Below are 23,868 nucleotides of genomic sequence, written 5' to 3'. Positions count from 1 at the left end.
AAGCATCCAACACATTACATAAAATCCGTGATCTGGTTCCGTCTGTAAAAGATGTGATTCCGGACATACAATACCCTGGTGTCTACAAACTAAGTTGCCTCTGTGGTAGTAGTTACATTGGAGAAACCAAACGCCATATCTCGGACCGCATTCGTGAACATAAAGCAGACCTTAAACACGGTAGGACCAACACCTCGGCCGTAGCAGATCATTGTTCTAATTCAGTAGGCTCACATGCCATTGACTTTTCCAAGACAGAGGTTCTTTGTAAGCCATCTGGCTTCCATGAGAGATTCGTTCATGAGGCTATCCACATATACAAACACAGAGACAATTTCAACCGAGAAGATGGATTCTATCTTAGCAATCATTGGAAAGATTTGATAAATCATTTCAGTTCTTGATTGATTGTTCACGCTTACAGTGCCTTTCAGACAGCATACATAAAAACAAATTTCGTCTCCCCCCTCCTCTTTTCAAAAAATAGATGGACTAGTCCTGGCAAACTGCCATCGTTGCGCGTGACGCAAACGTTATTTTTATATATATAAATAAATATGCCGTTTTCAAAATAAATTTATGCAAACCGACACACCTGATGATGACCGTTTGAGTTATGGTCGAAACGTCGTGAGAATTTTTTTTATTGTTTTATATATATTTTGTTATTTTGTTGTTTCTCTTCAACGTGACTTTACCGAAAAAACTAAGAATATGATAGGAACCTTCTTTGGTTCTTTCGGTAAAGTCACGTAGAATGAGAATAAAATAATAAATTGATAAAATAAAATAACAATAATATTCTCACGACGTTTCGGCCACAACACAAGCGGCCTTCATCAGGTGAAGGGACGAGACTGTCTGGAGGACAGCGCTGGAGTGAAAAAGCCACGCTCAGATCGCGACCTTTAAGCTGTGTGAGAAGAAACAAAGCGCCTTGACAAAGGAATTAGCATAGAATTTAGCATTGAAATGGCTGAGTGATTAGCTTGTGCAATCAAACGATTAACGGTATACTGTACCTATAATAACACAATAAACTGTATACCATACCTGATAGGAACCTGACCGTTAATAGCAACGGTGGCATGTGTGCATTTATATTTTTTCTCTCTCTGTGTCGCCAATATTATACTTTCATTTTTGTTGTCATCATCGGCCCAATAACGAGGCTAGGGAAGGGTTGCTTCGTATACATGTTTAATGGAAATTGGACCAATCAGTTGATTGCTGCACCACAGAACACGGGCAAGAACGTGCTTCCTTTGTCTTGGCCTGCCTCTACAAGGATGTCAAGTAATACGAATGTCTCATTTATGAAAGCTTGCAAAATCCAATTTGGGAGAGGTGGGGGTGGAGATGTTATTTAAAATATATTAATTAGGTGCTTACATGTTTTCATCTTTTAAAATTTCACTTAAATGATATGTGTGTGTATGTATGTATGTGTTGCTGCAGATATGGTATGCCGTTTATTTTATTATTTCAGGTATGGTATACAGTTTATTCTGTTATAGGTACAGTATACCGTTAATCGTTTTATTGCAGGTATGGTGTACTGTTTATTGTGTTATTACAGGTATTGTCTACTGTTTATTGTGTTATCACTGGTTAATGCCGGCTCGAGCGAGGCACGGCGTGCAGTGCTGTGTGTAGTACCAGCCCTAGAGGGGCTCGGTGAGCATTGACAGAGAGCGCTGAGTGGAACCACGCTCGGCGTGCAGTACTGTCCCCTATAGGAGGGGGTGTGAGGGTGCCGGCCATGAATGGGGTTAATGAAGGCCATGGCACTGGTTGACCCTGGAAGGTACGTGACGGGTAAAGTCTACACAGGGGCCCCAAGTGGGGGCTGGGGGTGGTCACGTGTCGGTGGGAGATCCTGCTAGTGAGGATATAAGCCGGGTCCCCAGGGGGACCGAGGTTCAGCGTTGCTGTTGTTATCCTGAAGATCTACTTTCTACGTCCAAGAAGAAGTCACCAACACGTGGACCTGGACCCAAGCCGGGGTCCTGTGCGTTGTAGCTACTCCCAGTGTAACTAGTGTAGTTAGCTTGGTGGTCCACCACCATAGGGTGTAGTTAGCCTGGTGGTCCACCACCATAGGGTGTAGCTAGCCTGGTGGTCCACCACCATAGTGTGTAGTTAGCCTGGTGGTCCACCATCATAGTGTGTAGTTAGCCTGGTGGTCCACCACTATAGGGTGTAGTTAGACTGGTGGTCCACCACCATAGGGTGTAGTTAGCCTGGTGGTCCACCACCATAGTGTGTAGTTAGCCTGGTAGTCCACCACCATAGGGTGTAGTTAGCCTGGTGGTCCACCACCATAAGGTGTAGTTAGCCTGGTTGTCCACCACCATAGCGTGTAGTTAGCCTGGTGGTCCACCACCATAGCGTGTAGTTAGCCTGGTGGTCCACCACCATAGCGTGTAGTTAGCCTGGTGGTCCACCACCATAGTGTGTAAATAGCCTGGTGGTCCACCACCATAGGGTGTAGTTAGCCTGGTGGTCCACCACCATAGGGTGTAGTTAGCCTGGTGGTCCACCACCATAGGGTGTAGTTAGCCTGGTGGTCCACCACCATAGGGTGTAGTTAGCCTGGTGGTCCACCACCATATAGTATGTAGTTAGCCTGGTGGTCCACTATATAGGGTGTAGTTAGCCTGGTGGTCCACCACTATAGATTGTTATCTGGTTAAGAGGCAATCCTTTGTGTTGGTCTCAATAAATGTGTTGCTTTCAAAGAGTACGTCTGCAACTCAGTTGAATCCACTACATAGGTAAGGTATTCTGTTGTGTTATTACAGGTATGGTCTACTGTTTATTGTGTTATTACAGGTATGGTATACCATTGATTGTGCTATTAGAGATATTGTGCTACTAGCCTTTTGTCTGTCCAAGGACGGGTGTATTGCAGTAAATCTGAAACTTGCAAGCGAAAAGCAGACCACGACGTGATATTCATTGCATCCATTCGTGTGAAATTTATGAGGGCGCGGTGACACAGACATTTCATTTTAAGGTTATAATCCCTTGTTTATCATGACGTCCTTTTTACTTTGATTTCTCAATAGCGTTACGGAGATTGCTTGACGTGAGGGTTCTGCCTTTGTAGTGAGGGTTGTAAGTTAACGCCGAGGAGGGGGGAGGAGGCGCCTTAGCCCCATGTGGAGTGATGTCACCCGCTAAATATTATTAATGAAGGGGGGGGGGGGTGTCCATTTGGAGGACGTCACCTGCTCATAATTATTCATGAGGGGGGGGTTCTCCATGCAGAGTGACATCACCCGCTCATGATTATTAATGAGGGGGGGTCCATGTGGAGGACGTCACCTGTTCATGAGGGGAGCTGGTCGACGTGGAGTGACATCACGCGCGGGACACACAGACATTCTTGGCTCATTACCTACTATTATCACCCAGAAATGTCTGTCCGTCTCGCGCGTGACGTCACTCCACATGAGGCCCACCCCCACGTGACGTCACTCCACGTGAGGCTAACCCCCCTCATTAATATTCATGAGTGGGTGGATTTTTACACTCGCGCAGAGGAAGGTCGAGCTGAGTTAAATAATTTATTACGCAAAGTCGCTTCAAATACGACATTTATTTACAGAAAGTGACGGTAAAAAATAAATCTACGCAGCAAAGTGACGTCACTGCAAAACAGCCCCCCCCCCTTCATTCATATTCCGCGTGGAAATTTACACTAACACAAGAAGGTAGCGCACTCCACATACGGTGCTTTTTTCTGAAAGATTTTACTGTTTTTTTTTACTAAATGTTTCTGTTGCGCGTCGTCATTTTATGATGTTCTTCATGTTTTGTTTGTTGCGGTTGCACCCGAGTCAAGAGCCTCATGGTTCACAGGGCTGTACCGTATAAATGAAACTGAAACATGCCGCACCCCTCCCCTCATTAATAATCATGAGCGGGTGACGTCACTCCACATGCCGCACCCCTTCCCAATAACCATTAGCGGGTGATGGCATTCCACATGGGGCAACCCCCCCCCCCCCCTCATTAATAATCATGAGCTGAACTATTATTCTATTGAATATTTCAGATTTACTGCAATATACACCCGTCCTTGGACGGGCAAAAAAGCTAGTAGTAGTTAAGTACTGGTTTGGTATACTGTTTATTGTGTTATTACAGGTGTAGTGAGTTCAACTGATTCGCAGACGCACTTCTTGGAGGCAACACATTAAAACCAACACACGGGGTGCTACCCCTTAACACATTAACAACCTAAGGTGGTGGACCAACAGGCTAACTACTCTAGATGCACGGGAGTTAGCTACGACGGATCGGACCCTGGCCTGAGTCCCGGACCACGTGTTAGTGACTCTTGTAGGACGTAGAACGTGGAACGTAGATTGTTCAGGATGAACAACAGCCGCCAGTCCCTCTCGGGGACCCGGCTTTTATCCTCTGTGGCGGGACTGGCTCCGCCCTTAGCCACGACCACCTTCTAGAATCCTCTAGCAGGTTCTCGACCCTGACACTTGACCACCCCTAGCCCCCACCTGGGGGCCCTGTGTAGCCTTTACCGGTCACATGTCCTCTAGGGTCAACCAGAGTGCCATGGCCCTTAGTAACCCCATCTCCATGGCTGGCACTCTCACACCCCATCCTGTAGGGGTCGGCACTCCACGTAGAACGTGGTCCCACTCGGCACAGTCGGACAGCGCTCACTGAGCCCCTCTAGGGCCGGTACTGCACCCACATCCACGTGGTGCCCGCGATGGCGATACATCGCATGCCGTGCCTCTCTCGAGCCGGCAATTACACTGTGACATCCGCGATGTCACTACACAGGTATGGTATCCTGTTTATTGATATGGATTTAGAGCAAGCATAACATTCGGTTGTTGCTGCATTTCAGTGTCAAGACTCGGAGGGTATTCTTCACAACCTCACTGATGTTAGTGCACGTGCGTACATGCATGTAGGTCGAACTTCTTTCGTACCGCACGTAGCCGACCATGCTAATCGGAGGTCTTGTGTGTGTGCTAATGCTATGTACGTGTGTGTTAAACAGTTAAGGAAGGACCGCCTGCGATGGGCAGTGTGAAGAGTATGAACATCAGTGATTGCACGGTTCTTCAGTGGGACTTGAGGTGATTGATGTGTGACCCCGAGAGAAAGGTACGCATCGTATTTGATAGGCTGGTGGCTCCTCTTCAATGGCTCACGGTGGTGTGGATGCCGCTGATTAACAGGAAAACCTAAAAAAACTTTTATCAGCTGACAGAGAATGAAATCTGTTGAGTGTGAAATGCGGGATTACTTCCACACTTGGCCATTGCTAACAATGGCCATGGAGAAAGCAGGAAATGTGGCAGCTAAGACATTTCGTCCACAAAGGATTTAAAAGCCAGGCCTACTGGCTTGCAGATTATCCAACAGTCATGAATAAATATAGGATTTAACAGAAAAATTGTTGGCTGATTGAACGTAGCACTTTAAAATGCCATTTTTTCCGGACGCCGGATTTTCGAATGCCATTAAAAAGTCACAAGTATTTAAAATGCATGACGGACATTCAGTATTGTTAAAGCCGATGGGGAGGGGGGGGGGAAGCCACTAGATCGTGCTGAAAAATGATTGCCTTGCTAATTCTCTTGTCAAATTCTTCAGCGGTGCAAGCTACGTGGCGCAGGCACGCTCTGTCTGGAGATAAGCTGCGGGCTGACGTCTTGGGCTCCGCTTTTTTTTGTCGGATGCCATAACCTTTAGCGGTGAATAGGCGCCCGCTACGCTGTCCCCAAATGGGGCGGCATTTTAAGTGGGGGGGGGGGCGCTTCATCTAACCTCCGCTCAGCACCGAGCGAGGCTGCCTGCCGGAGCCCGGCAGAAAAAAGAAAAAAAAAACATCTTGCCCTTTTGTCGTTATCTCCGGAAATGCAAAGGGGGGTTTCTCTCGGAATCGCTCAATCATATCTGTCCTGCTGTCCTATTCTATTTAAGGCTTCCTTTTGTGAAAATATAGCTTACTTATTTTTGCTGAACAAAAGAATGGCATTTCTCTAGCTGTAATTTATTTTATTAGCAGTCGACTGAATAGAATGTCTCAAAAAATGGAAACGAAAAATGACAGGTAATGGAATACAAAGTGCATAACTGCTCAAATCTGCTTGCAATTAAAGTAAGTATATTTATTGTATTTTTTCTTGCAAAAAATTATACGCTGTACTTTAATGCAAGCGTTTTGCAGTGGCCTAGGTAGTGTCTTATTCTTGGACAATTATCTACCCATATGATTAACGGCAATCCTAATGAATAATGGATTACTTTAATTGTGCCCATTATTGAGTCATTGCACTTGAAGAAAGCGCATTTATCGGTGAACCCTAGCTGCAATCATCCTTTTATGATAAAGGGCTGGGCATGCAAGAGGCAGAGGATTTTTATCTGTCTGTCAGCAGTAATTGTTCATATCGGCAAGTGTGAATTTAAATTTTAATTATTAAAGGTTAGGCAATTTCACATTGACCTTGTTTGACAGTCTGAATTTTTATTTTTAAATCAGCAAATTGTGTCCTGGTGGAATTTATTTAAAATTACAATTTCGGTGCAAACAAATCTCAGTTTCATAACGTCACAATAATAATAACATTCATCAACAGTGCCAATTTGCTTGAAAAGGCTGACAATAACTGTCAAGCTTTAAAATTCTTAATATATGCTGTATTTATTGTCATTACAATAACACAACATGCTCCGTCTGAATTCCTATATAATATTGTAAATAATAATGAAAATAACTGGATGCTTGATTTCAGCACATAGATGTGTTGTGGCATCTTCCGGGCGAGACATTTCTGGACGCATCCGACTTTTGCTGAAATCTTCTTTCTGGGCCCCCTTGCTGCGCACAAAATGGCGGCGAGCCGGAGAAGCAATTTTGATAAAATGTTACGAGGCGTCTGCATGCAGGAAATGTAGACGTATCGTGTAATGATACTCTCCCCTCCGCTACGGGCCCTCGCCAATTTGCAATTAATCAGCAGCGGAGGCCGTGCGAAGCGCGTTTCAGCCCCGTGCTGCCGCCGCTGCTGGCATCATCAATAATTTGCACGACGATTAACACTTTAGTTACTCCGATGCCGAACATTTGCGGACACACTCTGTACCGGAGAGCAATGTGAACCGCCTTGGCGAGATTAGGGCAAAGCATAACATCCAGACTTGGCTGGTGTGTGTGTTTTTTTATGCGCGTCTTGTTCCGTTGTGATGTGCACTGACTGATACCAACTTTGTTGAGAGGCGGTATTGACACGTAAAATAAAAATTGTATTGCTTGATTACATTTTAAAGTTTTAAATAGGATCGATAAAGGGAATATTTTTTATTTTACTCACCAGAGAGAAACAATGCGATTTTATTGTTGTCCTGAGACTGTTTAATTGTAGTTTCAGTAAACTGTAAGTGAAATACATTTTGATTTAAACCAAGAATATGTAAGTGAAAGAGTTTACATGCTGGCCAACTGACCTTCAATTTTGTGAAAATATACTTCAAAGTTTACAGATTGGAGAGTACCCCCTGCAATTTTTATCTAAAATAACCAGAATCAACCGGTTTTTATCAATCATGTTCTCATCTCTATGTGCACGGATGTGCGTGTGGAAGAAATACAGTGAGGGAAAAAGTATTTGATCCCCTGCTGATTTTGTACGTTTGCCCACTTACAAACAAATGATGTCTATAATTGTAATGGTAGGTTTATTTGAACAGTGAGAGACAGAATAACAACAACAAAATCCAGAAAAACGCATGTCAAAAATGTTATAAATTGATTTGCATTTTAATGAGGGAAATAAGTAATTGACCCCCTCAATCAGAAAGATTTCTGGCTCCCAGGTGTCTTTTATACAGGTAACGAGCTGAGATGAGGAGCACACTCTTAAAGGGAGTGCTCCTAATCTCAACTTGTTACCTGTATAAAAGACACCTGTCCACAGAAGCAATCAATCAGATTCCAAACTCTCCACCATGGCCAAGACCAAAGAGTTCTCCAAGGATGTCAGGGACAAGATTGTAGACCCACACAAGGCTGGAATGGGCTACAAGACCATTGCCAAGCAGCTTGGTGAGAAGGTGACAACAGTTGGTGCGATTATTCGCAAATGGAAGAGACACAAAAGAACTGTCAATCTCCCTCGGCCTGGGGCTCCATGCAAGATCTCACCTCGTGGAGTTGCAATGGTCATGAGAACGGTGAGGAATTAGCCCAGAACTACACGGGAGGATCTTGTCAATCATCTCAAGGCAGCTGGGACCATACTCACCAATAAAACAATTGGTAACACACTACGCCGTGAAGGATTGAAATCCTGCAGCGCCCGCAAGGTCCCCCTGCTCAAGAAAGCACATATACCTCTGAATGATTCAGAGGACAACTGGGTGAAAGTGTTGTGGTCAGATGAGACCAAAATGGAGCTCTTTGCCATCAACTCAATTCGCCGTGTTTGGAAGAGGAGGAATACTGCCTATGACCCCAAGAACACCATCCCCACCGTCAAACATGGAGGTGTAAACATTATGCTTTGGGGGTGTTTTTCTGCTAAGTGGACAGGACAACTTCACTCCATCAAAGGGACGATGGACGGGATCATGTACCGTCAAATCTTTGGTGAGAACCTCCTTCCCTCAGCCAGGGCATTGAAAATGGGTCGTGGATGGGTATTCCAGCATGACTGACCCAAAACACACGGCCAAGGCAACAAAGGAGCGGCTCAAGAAGAAGCACATTAAGGTCCTGGAGTGGCCTAGCTAGTCTCCAGACCTTAATCCCATAGAACATCTTTGGAGGGAGCTGAAGATCTGCAAAGAGGAGTGAGACAAAATCCCTCCTGAGATGTGTGCAAACCTGGTGGCCAACTACAAGAAACGTCTGACCTCTGTGATTGCCAACAAGGGTTTGCCACCAAGTACTAAGTCATGTTTTGCAGAGGGGTCAAATACTTATTTCCCTTATTAAAATGCAAATCAATTTATAACATTTTTGACATGCGTTTCTTTGGATTTTTATGTTGTTATTCTGTCTCTCACTGTTAAAATAAACCTACCATTAAAATTATAGACTGATCATTTCTTTGTCAGTGGGCAAACGTACAAAATCAGCAGGGGATCAAATACTTTTTTCCCTCACTGTACATACACGTCTATAGGTTGCCTCGACTATGTATTTTGCACAGCAAATGTGCGTGCATAATTCGCTTTACGACCGTATGTACAGTGTACGTATACAGGTTATATTTTTGCAGCATCTGCACAGGCGAAACACCGTGAAAACAACATGGGTTTTCTTGGCACGCAGATGATGTAAAAAACACTTGATGTTTTGGTTTGTTTTAGGCCTTACGGGGAAAAAGGCAAACTCTGAGGGTTCACCATGAGCTCGATGCGTTGCTTTAGAGTGAAGGCAGGATTGCAATGCGTAACATCGGTGCTTGTCTGTAGTACCTATTGGTGTGGGTGTAATGCATTATTCCCTTCTCCACACATTTAACTGCTGTCTGTGTGTACATGTGTCCATGTTATGTCCTTAATAAAATGCTTCCTGAAAAAAAGGTTTAGACCTTAATCCCTTTTTTCATATATTTTCCCAATCAATTTATGCAATTAGTTTATGCATATGGGGCCTAATTTTAATTACTTGGGATCTTTCATCATGTTTAACCCCTTTCAATGGTGTGTTTGCATGTTGTGTTCATGATTATTTAATTGTTCTATTTGTTTACTCTAGCAGTATGTTTGCACAATTCATGGGTTATCTGCATTGTACTTTCCAAAATATGAGTTTACGTTTCTATTATTAGGATTTATATTTTTTTATACTCAATAATCATTTCTCTCTTTTGCAAAATAGACTTGGTGCCTCGTTGAAGGAGTCGGTGGGAAGATACTTTTTGGCATAACCAAAAAGACTTAATCATCCAGGAATATCAACCATTTGACCTAATTTTTACACCTTTGGCAGAATTGCCTATTTCATCAAAGTTTGAACTGGGTACTTTGTGACTCACGCCCAAGTATTGCAAAGGTGGCTGCAGTGGACCAGAGGGCTTAGCTGATGATCAGAAGGTTGTGAATTCAGGGTCACCTTGGCCCGTCATTTTTGTTCAGGGTCACAGCTGCCATTGGTGATGGGTGGCATCCACTGCTCATTTATGCAGAGGCACGCCGACTTTTGATTTTTGACTTTCATGATTACTCTATTATTATCATCTCTGTGATAGAATGTACGTGTTTTTCTGGGTGGTTCTGAAAATGCGTGGCCATGCACTTGGAGTGACATTTGACGAGCAGATATTTTTAATCCTATGCAGTACTTTAAAGATTCACATTCAACAAAGGTCACGTAGTCTTATTTAAACTCTGATGCTGAGATGTGTTTCTGTTGCTTAATAAAGTGTCTGCTTTACGTTATAAAAACCACATCTGATATTTTAATTCTAGAAACGTGAGTGTGAAATATACACTTGCATTTAATAAAAAATGGTTACGTCATTAAATCAAAAACAAATAATAATAAAACACAATTTGAAATTAAGTTTATGTTATATCTGGAAGACGTGCCAATTATACTGATTTTTACTTACTGAATCTGCAGCGTTATGTGATAGCTATACGTGATAGCTATACGTGATAGCTATACGTGATAGCTATATGCTTACTCTGCGTTTATTTACGGCAGATCTAACCTGTAACTGACATTTGGCAGTGTTGTAAATAACAGTGGCATCGTGATGAGTACAAAGAATGGGACGCTGCTCTGAGATTTTGTTGCACAGTTGGAAATTCAAAATATAGACCCCAGAGACTTGCTGGCTGAACATAATGCCTCTTTTACAATTCAAGAAATACAGTTTATAATTTTTATTTTATTTTGCACGTATTTATCAGCAGGTGTTGACTGGACCCTGTCATAGCTGATATTTAGACCTTGGAAACGGTCCTGGCTGGATTCTAAGCTGCGGAAGACCCTGTCTGGATAATTATACCAACTTTCAGCTGATAAACAAGGCCAGGAATCAACCCTGGGACAACTTTGATTGGAGGACGATGCATAAACCGTCACACCCATGTTCTTCAAAAAATGTTAGATTAACACAAATACTGTACAGTGGTGGAAATTACTTGCTCCCGTGAAAGGGCATCTGCTAGAGAGAGCTCTAGAGATCTCCCATCGAAGCTGTGCTGGCCTACTATTTCACACTAACGAGACGGATTGGAAGAGGTGGGAATGCTCACGCTTTACCCCACCAGCCGATGGGACTTTCCGTTGTGCCGTATAGAGCAGTGTGGTATACAAAGGGCCGAGTTCGGGGAGGGGGGCACGCTTTATGTAATGCACACTCGGATGAAGCGTTAGTCGTGTGTGCAAAGATAGAGCCTGCTTGTATGTATTTATGTATGTTTAACTTCTTTCGCACCGTACGTAGCTAACCGTGCTTGTTGGAGTTGCTTGAGACCTCCACTTACAAGACAACGAGGTGCCCATAGAGGCCGGGAGGGGAGTACAGCAAGTAGGTTTGGACAGACTGTGGTCTTCGGTAGATAGTATGATTTCCTGCCACACAAAAAATACTCCAAGCAGGAAATAGCAAAAACAAGGATCCTCCTGACAACGACTCGAGCACAAGGACCGCTGTGGTGCTCTTCACGCGGTTTATAGCTGGATGGATGGGTGGAACAGTGAAGAGCTCACTGCGCTATGCAGCCAAGCAACCAGAGTTTGATTACCGGTCATGACCAGCATCAATGGTGAGTGACATCTGAACTGGTCTTGCACTCCCCCCCCCGCCCGCCACCTTCGCCATCCCACACTTTCCAGTTTAGTGACGTATGGTCAATTCAATCCCCACTGACCAGCACTGTGTCAAGAGGCCTTCATCCATCAGGGGAATGACAAAGGGATGTTTTATAAGTGCACACGTTATTCGTATATTCAAAGTCAATTGATTTTTATTTTGTCCTGTAAAACAACGTAGCAGAGCGTGTTCTTCAGCTCGGAGGAAATGAATGAATGAATGAGTCATTTAGCTCATTGCAACCCAGGTGAGAAGTCCGCTGAGACGTGGTCTCATCTGCAATGGAGAAGGTGGGAATAAACTCCCAGCGTGGTTAACTTTAACCCTTGCATACGATTATGCAAGTTACGTTTAATTTTAATAACTCTCATGCTGTTCCTCGCTGTTAATCTAAAAATAATCTCTGGAACGAAATGAGAAATCTGAAGCTGACGTGGCTTTCCTGTTGCACAGGGAGGGCATGGTTGGATTTAATTGAAATCAGATCCCAACCGATTTTTTGCGTAAAAATATCGTTTTGGATCAGATTGTCACGGTGATATTCTGAATAGCCCCTTGAAGTATTTTTTTACTAAAACAAACTATGAATGGTATGTCATAATATAAGGTAATTATAATCTGAATAATACACAGCTGGATGAAGGCCTCCTCTTGCCGTATAAGTCATGGGGGTTGGTTGACCATGCTTCACCATGCTGGTCAGTGCCGATTAAAAGAGAGTGCCCACAGACCCTACTGGACATATGTGACCTACTGGACATATGTGAAAAAGCTTTATAGCTCATCGGATTCCAATATAAATATATTCTGTCAGTTGTGGCTGGTCATCGGGTTCTTATTGCAGTGCCAAAACTACTGCCCCACTCGCTGTCGTACTCAAGATGAATAGTTTACTTAAGTTCATAAGAGGTTTTTTGGGTTAGATCACGTGAATATAAATGTGTCGTTAAACCCGTCACCACCCGACACAGCCAATTAGTAACGTTTGTCACCTAAACAGAACATGGCAATTCGTTACTAGTACAGCACACTGGTGTGTTCGAGAGTAAAACCACATTTACAAAATGAGTACAACGTTAAGAAACCACAACATTTATATTTACGCGATATAACCCAATAAAACCTTTATTATGGATAATATTGGTCGCGAAAGCCTCCTGCGTGTTAAACAGTTTCCTGAAGTGCACGTAATTTTCAACGTGTTAATGTTGAATTTTGATTTAAAGCTTTCGTGACTGCAGGGATTCATATTCTTGGTTCTTTCGGTAAAGTCACGTAGAAGGAAAACAAAATAATAAAAATATAAAACAATAAAATTCTCACGACGTTTCGACTGCAACACAAGCAATCATCATCAGGTGTGAAAACCACAGCAAGACATTTTGAAAAAAGTGGCGGTTTTTTTCCTAACGTTAGCACCACGGAGAGCGATTTGGCAGTTATTCAGATGGACGAGTCCATCTATGTTCGGAAAAGAGGAGGGGGGAGACGAAAATAATGGATGCGGTCTTAAAGCCACCGTAAGCGTGAACAATCAATTAAAACCCGAAATGGTTTATCAAATCCTTCCAATGATTGCTAAGCCAGAATCCATCTTCTCGGTTGAACTTGTGTCTGTGTTTGTATATGTGAATAGCCTTATGAACGAATCTCTCATGGTAGCCAGATGACTTGCAGAGAACCTCTGTCTTGGAGAAGTCAATGTCATGTGAGACTCTGCACCATAGAGCCCAATGCATATCCGACCAGGAACACATAGCCAGTGAACTCAAGCACGTACACCAAGCTCTTAAGGCTAATCGTTACTCCGACTACACAATCCGCAAAGCTATCAATCCAACCATGAAGAAGGACCCTCTTGAGGAGCCATTCAAAACCATCACTTTACCCTACATTGCGGGGATCACAAAAAAAGACCTCCAAATTCTTGAATAAACACAAGATCCAGGTCCAATTCAACACATTACATAAAATCCGTGATCTGGTTCCGTCTGTAAAAGATGTGATTCCGGGCATACAGTACCCTGGCGTCTACAAACTAAGTTGCCTCTGTGGTAGTAGTTACATTGGAGAAACCAAACGACATGTCTCGGACCGCATCCGTGAACACAAAGCAGACCTAAAACACGGTAGGACCAACACCTCGGCCGTGGCAGATCACTGTTATAATTCAGTAGGCTCACATGACATTGACTTCTCCAAGACAGAGGTTCTCTGCAAGCCATCTGGCTACCATGAGAGATTCGTTCATGAGGCTATCCACATATACAAACACAGAGACAATTTCAACCGAGAAGATGGATTCTGGCTTAGCAATCATTGGAAGGATTTGATAAACCATTTCGGGTCTTAATTGATTGTTCACGCTTACGGTGGCATCCAGTATTTTCGTCTCCCCCCTCCTCATTTCCAAACATAGATGGACTCGTCCATCTGAATAATTGCCAAATCGCTCTCCGTGGTGCTAACGTAAAAAAAAAACCGCCACTTTTTTCAAAATTTCTTGCTGTGGTTTTCACACCTGATGATGATTGCTTGTGTTGCAGTCGAAACGTCGTGAGAATTTTATTGTTTTATATTTTTATTTAATTGTTTCCCTTCTACGTGACGTTACCGAAAGAACCAAGAATATGTGCTAATGTTGGTTATCATTGACATAGCGTAATTTGTCACATTTCCACAAATGTATGCCGTGAAGCGTGAATCTGTATTTGGGAATGCATTTTAATATATTCCTTTGCAGTAACATTTGTGTTTGATTCATCGTTATCAGCCATGATCACCCCACTTTTAGATGAGGGCCCCATCACCAAGCTGCCATCGTCTCTGTCAACCCCACAATGCAGTCACCCACCTGGCACCTTGCGCCTGAGCCGATTCCATTGCTCCATCTTCTCGGCGGACGGCCTCTTCAACCGATTGCGTTTTTTGGCCGCCGCGCCATAATTATTCTTGACCATCGATCGTCATCCCGTCTGGTGATGCGTCCTCACCGAATCTCAATTAACTCCAACATGGAGAATGGCCGAGAAAGAGCCACACACACTGTTATTTTGCACATAAATGTAATTGCCAAGGTTTTTTTGGTTGCTATTTAATTCATGCAGTGCTCTGCTCTAGAGTCCTATTCAAAAATCGCATTCTTATTCTGCTGTCGGGCCAATCAGCTCGGGAAAAAATGAAGATGGAATTCGATTGGCTTGTGGTGAAATTAAGAGCCTGATTGGATCCAATGCGATTGAGACCAATCAGACTCTAAACAGTTCACCGCTAATGTAGAACATATATTTTTCATATCAATACAGCGGTGTAATGTAATGCAGTGCAGTGTTCACTTCTCTAATTCCAGACATTGGCCACAAGGGCCCAATGCCCGAGATGCACGAGGAGCCAACACGTCACTGGTTGCCAATGACCGTTTAGCGGTACCATTCATCAGAGCACGGACGCTCAATGTACATGGAAACAATAAGACAGACATATTGCGAAAAAATGAAAACAACAAAAAGCTGACAAACTGATGAACACTTCATTGATAGTTTGCATATAGAATAGCACATCAAACAGCTTTGTAAATACAGACTGATGTATAGCGTACTGACAGCGGTAAAACTGTTCATAGGGGGTATTAAGTTCTATTCTATAGATGTTTAAAAATATCATCCTGGGGACAGTGATGAAGGCTTAAACCCCACAAATCTTTTGCTGCGCTGCCCAAAATGAAAAGGAAGCATCCTCTTTAACTATGACACCTCTTCTGCGGTCGTTTTTTATGTTCTTTTTACGTTGGAAGCTAAAAAAGATACATTTGCAGAATTTGAGCTAAGAATACGTAGCCCTCTTAATAGATTTCCACATCAAGTACCGGCACGGTGGGCTACGTATGGTGCGAAAGAAGTTCAACGTACGTGCGTGCGTAGCTGTGTATAGTACGGCCGAGAGGAGCGGCTGCAACCGAACTCGATTTGTGAGCATCCACGTAAATTCGATTTTTGTTTTTACGTCGCCGTTTTGCCGTGGAAAATTCGTCTATTTTAGAGGCTGCGTTGTCTTACGGTGGGCTCGTCGCTGATATTGCACTAATCTGTTTTGCGGCCCCTCCGCTGCTCTCCCACTTGTGTTTCTGATCGGCACACACTGTATCCCGCTGCGCGGCTCTGTGAATCGTAAAATTGTCCTCTGCATTAATATGCTAAGGAGGTGAACCCAGCGGACCTTCTCCGCTGCTTATTACAGCTCCTCTCTGCATTTTAACCCATCTCTGCTTCCAGCTTCTTGTAGAAAAGCAATTTTATCCCTGGCTTTAATTCATTATTTCCGCAGATTGTGTTTTCTCTTTCCATATTTATTTAGGCCATTAAAAATATGCATTAGATTAAAATGTTTTTTTTTGTTCTTTAAAATATTAAAATATATATACAGTATACATATATAGTAGCATTTTAATTAATAATGTTGGTCATTTCTTACCATGCCTGATTGAATATAGAAGCATTTTATGATCACCTATGATAATTCCTTTTTGGTCAAACTGCCACAAGACATTAAATGGCTAACGGATGGAATTGACTGAATATTTTGTCGGTCTCTTTTATCTCTGGAAGAAAATAAATAAATATATAAAACGGCCAAAATAACTCATCACTCTCTCAGGGAAAAGGTTTCATCATGTAAATTGTGGAAACAACAAAAACTTCCTGGCAATGTATGTTTAATGACCTCGGTGGAGCCAGACGCCACATTATGAAATGTTAAAAAGCGCCCACGAGTTACGCCAAACAATTATCGGAGCGTATCAATTTACCGGTGGCATTGTGGCGCAGCGCTTGACACCATAATGCTCGTGTCGTACGATTGATTTCACCCGGTATTGTTGTATACAACCAATGGTGGCCCGCACACATCAATGGCATCATCTTCCTGCCAATAATGAATGCCGCTGGATGAGGGGAGTGTGTTTGATGGTCGATGGCGCGCAGGGGTTTGGCAAGCGGCCGGTAGACCTCCCCACGCCCATCAGGATGCCCGTGCAACACAACCGTGGGCGTTTGCTTGCGCACAACAACAACAGGGAAGCTTGCGCAGTGGGAAATACTCTCCTTGATAACCGTAATGCTGGCCTAACAGCGCGGGAAAATGCCGCTGTTAAATATTCATGGCGCTTGTTGGATGACTTATGAATACGGCGCTTTGTGTGTCCTTTGTATGTTACCTCTCCCCTCCTCCGCTGCTGTGGTGGCATATTTATATTTATTCAACGATCCTTCTCCAATCAAAGCAGCAAACGGCATCGGTGCACGCTCCCTTCGGCCAATGCGTTTTGCAGCAGCCAGATAGTTAATTTCAGGGTTTTAGACAAACGTCTTCGCGCGATGCGCGGCTTCGATAGCCCGAGCTCTTTGGTAACCACTGGCAACACGACGTGAGCGTTTCTCAGGGAATTTAGCGTCGCGAAACATCTCGTGCCCGCTTTCGGTGACATATACAGAAGCTTTACCGTATATTCATTTTGGTATGTGTGTGCGTTTGCGCGTGGGGGATTGCCAACTGACAAGGCACCTAGCCTGGTACAAATATTGTGGTGAGTCACTGCCAAATCCGGCTGCTGTTACGCGAGCGTGTGCGTGACAAAGGCGGCCGGACGTGGTGCTTGGCTGATCCACCCCCTCATAGGTGCTCGCTATAACAGCACTTGCCCCACCAGTCTTCTGAGGCTATACGGGACGGGGGGGGGGGGTCTTTGTCTTTTGTAAGCATACAAACGTAGTGTGAGCCTCCCCTAGGTACACTTGGGCCAAAACACGAGTGCCCTAAGTTTGACGTCGAGCTCCGGGGCGCCGCGCCGGCACGGCGAGGAGACGGGGATCGAGACGTGAGCGCAGGCGCAGCCTCCTCGGCGTTGTGGAGATGGCGCGACTCATTGTCCCCTCTGGGGTGGATTGTCGCCGTCTCTCGGTGCTGCCCGTCGTGACGCCGCGCGCGTGATTGGCGGCGCTCCGAGACGCACCGCACGCGCGTTTGTGTGTGGTGTGTGTGGTGTGTGTGGTGTGTGTGGTGTGTGCGTGTGTGGTGTGTGTGTGGTGTGTATGTGGTGTGTGTGCGTGCGTGGTGTGTATGTGGTGTGTGTGTGGTGTGTGTGTGTTTGCGTGTGTGTGGTGTGTGTGTGGTGTGTGTGTGGTGTGTATGTAGTATGTGTGCATGTGTGTGTGTGCGTGCGTGTGGTGTGTGTGGTGTGTGTGGTGTATGTGTGTGTGGTGTGTGTGTGTGTATGTGTGTGTGGTGTGTGTGTGGTGTGTGTGGTGTGTGTGTGGTGTGTGTGTGGTGTGTGTGCGTGCGTGGTGTGTATCTGGTGTGTGTGGTGTGTGTGTGTGTGGTGTGTATGTGGTGTGTATGTGGTGTGTGCCTGTGTGTGTGTGTGTAGTGTGTGTGTGCGTGTGTGTGGTGTGCGTGTGTGTGTGTGGTGTGTGTGTGTGTAGTGTGTGTGCGTGCGTGGTGTGTATGTGGTGTGTGTGTGTAATGGGGAGCGGTAGCGCGCTGCGCTACTAACCCGGCGACCCGAGTTCGGTTCCCGCCCATGGCGAACACTAGTGACGATTATCTGAACCGGTCCTGGGCCTCCCCTAGATGTGGAAACATCGCCGCTAGGGAGACAAAGGCGGCCGGGCGTGGTGCTGGCCACCCACCCCCTCGTGTGCCGTGCTGGCCTTCATAGGTGCTCGCTAACAGCACTTGCCCCTATAGTCTGTTAAGGCTATACGGGGGATCTTTGTGTGTGTGTGCCTGTGTGTGCGTGCGTGTGGGTGTGCGTGTGTGCGTGCACTTGTAAATTGTGTTAGCCCGGAGTGATTTATATTTTTGCAAACCATATGGAGAAATTATTTCAATTTTGGGAGTGTTTTACTGCCTTTACGAAGAGATAAAAAAAACTTTAAGAAAACTATGGCATAAAAAAGTGCTGTTTATTATATGTGTAATAAATGTGTGTCTGTGGATTGGTTGTATATGGAGAGTGGAAGTGTCGCGGTTAGCGCGCTGCACTACGAAACCTGCTATACAATTTCTCGCTCATAGCGAACTACGGTGACGATTATCTGAACCGGTCCTGGACCTCCCCTACATCGACTCAGCCTCAAATAAGTACTTGGTGCGGTGTGTAAACATCGCCACTCAGGAGACAACGGCGGCCGGGCGTGGTGCGGCAAAGCTACCCCTTCGCGTGCCACAGTGCCGCCCTTCGTCGGTGCTACTCGTTAACGGCACTTGCCCCAGCAGTCTGTCAAGGCTACACGAGGGATTTTTGTCTTTGCTTGGATTGGTTTGTGCATTTATAGTCCACTCTCTTCAATAAGTAGATTAACATCATTGATAACGGCAAATCGCATTACAGCTGCGAAAAGAGAGATGCGCAGGTTTCATGAAAATAAAAAATGATCGTCCAAATAAAATTTAATTATAGATATGAAAAATACCCCGCCAACAGGTAGTGTTACAATGTTACACGCCCTCCCGTGTTACCATAGTAATCCATCTAAAGACATTTAATCTAATTCCTAGCTATGTTATTAGATGCAATCAAAATGCAAAGCAGTCCAAATTTAATTCAAGTGAAAATCATCCCATTAACTGTCACACACTTTGGGCGATGTAATTATTTTGCTAATTACAGATGCAGGGCACTAATTCTGTTCAAAGAAGCAAAATAAGCCGTCATCCCCGTAAGACCAATAACTCATTACCGGGACACAAATTGCCTATTAATTCTAAAAACTTATGCTCTAATTTTTCTTTGCTATACTTTTGAAACTCTTATTTTAGATCTCGGGTTTTTTTTCCACTCCATAATGTTATTTTTTACAAAGCTATAAGCCTGTGTCTGTACAATGTATCTTATTGGTTTATACCTTGTTTTTGTAAAAGTTCTACACCATTCTGTTACCAAAGTTGATATTTTGTTGGTTTCCTTAAAATGTCAGCGGCCATGTATGATGTGGGAGAATCTCTACTTCCGCAGAGGGAGAGTTTGTTGAGAGAATACTGCCTGGGAAAGCCAACGGTGAATGTTGGGATAATTCCTCGATGAACACGATGTGGTATTTCCACGATGAACACCATGGAACATTTCCTCTCTGAACACCATGGGACACTTCCTCGGTGAACACCATGGGACATTTCCTCAATGAACACCATGGGATGCTTCCTCAATAAACACCATGGGACACTTCCTCTATGAACACCATGGGACATTTCCTCTATGAACACCATGGGACATTTCCTCGGTGAACACCATGGGACATTTCCTCAGTGAACACCATGGGACATTTCCTCTATGAACACGATGGGACATTTCCTCGATGAACACCATGGGACATTTCCTCAGTGAACACCATGGGATATTTCCTCTATGAACACCATGGGACATTTCCTCGGTGAACACCATGGAACATTTCCTCGGTGAACACCATGGGACATTTCCTCGGTGAACACCATGGGGCATTTATTCGATGAACACCATGGAACATTTTCTCGATGAGCACCATGGGACACTTCCTCGATGAACACCATGGCACATTTCCTCGATGAACACCATGGAACATTTCCTCGATGAACACCATGGAACATTTCCTCAATGAACACCATGGAACATTTCCTCTATGAACACGATGGAACATTTCCTCGATGAACACCATGGGACATTTCCTCAGTGAACACCATGGGACATTTTCTCGATGAACACCTTGAAACATTTCCTCGATTAACACCATGGGACATTTCCTCAGTGAACACCATGGGACATTTCCTCGATGAACACCATGGAACATTTCCTCGATTAACACCATGGGACACTTCCTTGGTGAACACCATGAGACACTTCCTCTATGAACACCATGGGATATTTCCTCGATGAACACCATGGTACATTTCCTCGATGAACACCATGGGACATTTCCTCGAAAGAACACCATGGGACACTTCTTCAATGAACACCATGGGACATTTCCTCAATGAACACCATGGGACATTTCCTCGAAAGAACACCATGGGACACTTCTTCAATGAACACCATGGGACATTTCCTCAATGAACACCATGGGACATTTCCTCGATGAACACCATGGGACATTTCCTCGGTGAACACCATGGGACATTTTCTCGGTGAACACCATGGGACATTTCGTCGATGAACACCATGGGACATTTCCTCGATGAACACCATGGGACATTTCCTTGGTGAACACCATGGACACTTTGTCGATGAACACCATGGGAAATTTCCTCGGTGAACACCATGGAACATTTCCTTGGTGAACACCATGGGAAATTTCCTCAGTGAACACCATGGGAAATTTCCTCGGTGAACACCATGGGACATTTCCTCGGTGAAAACCATGGGACATTTCCTCGATTAACACCGTGGGACATTTCCTCGGTGAACACCATGGGACATTTCCTTGGTGAACACCATGGGACATTTCCTTGGTGAACACCATGGTACATTTCCTCGATGAACACCATGGGACATTTCCTCGAAAGAACACCATGGGACACTTCTTCAATGAACACCATGGGACACTTCCTCAATGAACACCATGGGACATTTCCTCGATGAACACCATGGGACATTTCCACGGTGAACACCATGGGACATTTTCTCGGTGAACACCATGGGACATTTCGTCGATGAACACCATGGGACATTTCCTCGATGAACACCATGGGACATTTCCTTGGTGAACACCATGGGACACTTTGTCGATGAACACCATGGGAAATTTCCTCGGTGAACACCATGGAACATTTCCTTGGTGAACACCATGGGAAATTTCCTCAGTGAACACCATGGGAAATTTCCTCGGTGAACACCATGGGACATTTCCTCGGTGAAAACCATGGGACATTTCCTCGATTAACACCGTGGGACATTTCCTCGGTGAACACCATGGGACATTTCCTCGGTGAACACCATGGGACATTTCCTTGGTGAACACCATGGGACATTTCCTCGATGAACACCATGGGATGCTTCCTCTAATGAACACCATGGGACACTTCCTCGGTGAACACCATGGGACATTTCCTTGGTGAACACCATGGGACATTTCCTCGATGAACACCATGGGATGCTTCCTCAATGAACACCATGGGACATTTCCTCTGAACACCATGGGACATTTCCTCGGTGAACACCATGGGACATTTCCTCGATGAACACCATGAGATGCTTCCGCAATGAACATCATGGGACATTTCCTCTATGAACACCATGGGACACTTCCTCTATGAACACCATGGGACATTTCCTCTATGAACACCATGGGACATTTTCTCGGTGAACACCATGGGACATTTCCTCGGTGAACACCATGGGACATTTCCTCGGTGAACACCATGGGTCACTTCCTCTATGAACACCATGGGACATTTCCTCGGTGAACACCATGGGACATTTCCTCGATGAACACCATGGGACATTTCCTCTATGAACACCATGGAACATTTCCTCGATGAACACCATGGGACATTTCCTCAGTGAACACCATGGGACAGTTTCTCGATGAACACCATGGGACATTTCCTCGGTGAACACCATGGGACATTTCGTCGGTGAACACCATGGGTCACTTCCTCTATGAACACCATGGGACACTTCCTCGATGAACACCATGGGACATTTTCTCAATGAACACCATGAGACATTTCCTCGGTGAACACCATGGGACATTTCCTCAGTGAACACCATGGGACATTTCCTCGATGAACACCATGGGACATTTTCTCGATGAACACCATGGAACATTTCCTCTATGAACACCATGGGACATTTCCTCAGTGAACACCATGGGACATTTCCTCGATGAACACCATGGAACATTTCCTCTATTAACACCATGGGACACTTCCTCGATGAACACCATGGAACATTTCCTCGATGAACACCATTGGACATTTTCTCGAGGAACACCATGGAACACTTCCTTGGTGAACACCATGAGACACTTCCTCTATGAACACCATGGGATATTTCCTCGATGAACACCATGGTACATTTCCTCGATGAACACCATGGGACATTTCCTCGAAAGAACACCATGGGACACTTCTTCAATGAACACCATGGGACACTTCCTCAATGAACACCATGGGACATTTACTCGATGAACACCATGGGACATTTCCTCGGTGAACACCATGGGACATTTTCTCGGTGAACACCATGGGACATTTCGTCGATGAACACCATGGGACATTTCCTCGATGAACACCATGGGACATTTCCTTGGTGAACACCATGGGACACTTTGTCGATGAACACCATGGGAAATTTCCTCGGTGAACACCATGGAACATTTCCTTGGTGAACACCATGGGAAATTTCCTCAGTGAACACCATGGGAAATTTCCTCGGTGAACACCATGGGACATTTCCTCGGTGAAAACCATGGGACATTTCCTCGATTAACACCGTGGGACATTTCCTCGGTGAACACCATGGGACATTTCCTTGGTGAACACCATGGGACATTTCCTTGGTGAACACCATGGTACATTTCCTCGATGAACACCATGGGACATTTCCTCGAAAGAACACCATGGGACACTTCTTCAATGAACACCATGGGACACTTCCTCAATGAACACCATGGGACATTTCCTCGATGAACACCATGGGACATTTCCACGGTGAACACCATGGGACATTTTCTCGGTGAACACCATGGGACATTTCGTCAATGAACACCATGGGACATTTCCTCGATGAACACCATGGGACATTTCCTTGGTGAACACCATGGGACACTTTGTCGATGAACACCATGGGAAATTTCCTCGGTGAACACCATGGAACATTTCCTTGGTGAACACCATGGGAAATTTCCTCAGTGAACACCATGGGAAATTTCCTCGGTGAACACCATGGGACATTTCCTCGGTGAAAACCATGGGACATTTCCTCGATTAACACCGTGGGACATTTCCTCGGTGAACACCATGGGACATTTCCTCGGTGAACACCATGGGACATTTCCTTGGTGAACACCATGGGACA

The 23,868-nt window shown here is 44.7% G+C and overlaps 1 long non-coding RNA gene across 1 annotated transcript in view; it reads left to right on the top strand.

Annotated features, from left to right (window-relative positions):
* Positions 1-820: 820 nt before the first annotated feature.
* LOC142925387 (uncharacterized) overlaps positions 821-23,868 on the top strand; it is a 133,577-nt gene continuing 110,529 nt past the window's right edge. Inside the window, exon 1 of the long non-coding RNA XR_012942370.1 lies at positions 821-23,868. This exon is cut by the window's right edge and continues 101,600 nt beyond it. This is a non-coding gene — a long non-coding RNA (uncharacterized LOC142925387).

This window comes from Petromyzon marinus, chromosome 20, assembly GCF_048934315.1.
Source record: "Petromyzon marinus isolate PM22_M1 ecotype Great Lakes invasive population chromosome 20, UKy_Petmar_22M1.pri1.0, whole genome shotgun sequence".
In the NCBI taxonomy this organism is placed as follows: domain Eukaryota; kingdom Metazoa; phylum Chordata; class Hyperoartia; order Petromyzontiformes; family Petromyzontidae; genus Petromyzon; species Petromyzon marinus.
The sequence above is the reverse complement of the archived record's forward strand: the minus strand, read 5'-3'. Positions and strand labels throughout refer to the sequence as shown.